Genomic DNA, 2324 nt, shown 5'->3' on the forward strand with positions numbered 1-2324 from the left:
ACAAAAAGTTAATATAAAGATTAATATAATAGAAAAATTCAAGATTAATATCAGTGTCTGTGATTTGTTCTTTTTTTAGCTTTTTCTTCTGTCCTTTATTTTAATTCAATGTTAAATTAAATGTTAAATCGACATTTTAATTCCTATGAATCAGTTGCCTTAAATTCAGCTTCTACCTGCTGATGCATATAGTAGGTCCGTCTGTCTCTATCTAATGGCCGCTGTTATTTTTAGTGAGGAATTGAAGGCGAAGCTTTGGTTAATTTGTAAGAGAAATATTTTGTAATTGCAACTTTAAATTATTTATCCAGGTTGTTGCTACAGTATATTGTAGTCATATTCACAGATATTTCCAGTTGAAACTATTGCCCAACTATCTATACTCCCAGAAGAGGGATATTGAGCCAATTATGAAGTAGTAAAATAAAATTTATTTTAAGAGGCATCATCCCCTGTAATTATATTTCATCCTTACCAGTGGCAATGTCATATGAGATGTTCTTTCATATGCCTTTAAAAATGATTCATAATGCAAGACTGGTTAATGGTGCATCATACCGTAAATAATTTACACGACTAATTCTGAATGCCACAAAACTTTTTACAACGGTCTGATCTTCACCCAAAATATTACTAAATATTAAATATATGAACCAAACATGCTACAGTGGCTTGTTGGGAATAGGAGTGTGACTGGACCTTGATGGGTAATATGAAAGCTCTTTAGTTTCCATATTAGACTTGTCACTGCAAACTATGGATGTAGCAGGGAGACTTGCACCTAAAAAGAATGAGCCAAAATTGACCAAAATAGTCAGAGTTTCTCTTTCTACACAGGCTTTGTGTTTTGTTATTTGTCTATGGGCAGAGATATTTGGTTAAAGCCCCTTGTAGAGTTTTTAAAATGGAAAGATTTATCATTTTGGACTAACATATGTCAGTCATAAGAGATCACCTTATCAACATTCCCTTTTAATCAGATCCTGAATGTAGTTTTTAATGTGTTTGGGACTTGAATACTGTTTATTATCTCGTTACCATGGCAGCTGTCAATGAGTGAAATATATTGGGTAGCAAGTGACAGTTAGTTCTTGATGTTGATGTGTTGGATGCAGGAAAAATTCGTAACCGTAGGGATCTGATTTAGGCTAAATAAGGGCCAAATTGGGGTGGATAGATGACTGGGTCAGAGCATCTCCAAAACAGCAGATCTTGTAGGGTGTTCCTGGTATGTAGTGGTTAATACTTACAAAAAGAAAGGACTTTAAGGGAACCGGTGACAGGATCATGGGCAGCCAAGGCAGGTTATTTTTATGTTATGGCTGACTGAAGTGAGTGAGTGTGAGTCTGTAGTGTTACAGTATATGAATCTTGATGAAAGTCTTGATTCTTATAAATAACATATTTAGCATTGCTTCTGTGAAGTAAACCTTTCAAACATTTTGTGATGCAAGGTGTTACTGGATTTAGTTTCCAGCCTGCTCAAGTCTCTAGCAGCAGAGGTGAAGATAAGCCTCTCCTGCTAGCCATAAAGCTCTTCGAGCTAAAGCCAACTCAATCCAATCCCTGAAGCAGACTGAGCCAGTAGTGCCTCATTGAAGAGGATCTTGTTTAATGACGGTGTCGAGTCAATGTTCACAAGTGCACTTAGGCAACACATTTTCTCAGAAACACATATAAATTAGAATTGTTATACACTCCAGCCAAGAGAGTACTTATGAAGCATTAGGGTGAAAGGGCATGAGCTCAAACACCCTCTGGAGCCTGTCTGTGCAGAGGCATACTTCTTGAATATTCTTCATGTCACTCATCAGTCAAGATTAACAGCTTGAATTAATATTTTTTTTTATATCATTTACGTATACCAAATATGTTTGTTCTGTGTTTAACGAATATGTTTTCTGACAGCAGCCATATGCCTTTCTGGTGAATATTCTGAAACATGGTATTACAAAAAAATGGCCATAAAAAACACAGTGTAGGTAATGTGATGACGGTTTTCTTAATATAGCAACATTCCTACTGTTGTTATTTGTTGTCATTGCATCATTATTAACACCATCTCTCTCTAAATTACACTAAACCAATCTCAGTCTCCAGATATCTTCTCAACATCTTGCCATTTCAGGCTATGTTCGAATTCAAATTCAAATGTATTTGTATAACGCTTTTAACAATGGACATTGTCTCAAAGGAGCTTTACAGAACATAAACATAAAACAAAAAGTTAATATAATACAAACAGGCCTACTTCTGGTTGAAGTTCTAATAATTTGGAGGCCATTTGCCGATGCGTGAGGCAGGCACAACATGGACATCTAGGA

This window comes from Tachysurus vachellii, chromosome 15, assembly GCF_030014155.1.
Source record: "Tachysurus vachellii isolate PV-2020 chromosome 15, HZAU_Pvac_v1, whole genome shotgun sequence".
NCBI classification, from domain to species: Eukaryota; Metazoa; Chordata; class Actinopteri; order Siluriformes; family Bagridae; genus Tachysurus; species Tachysurus vachellii.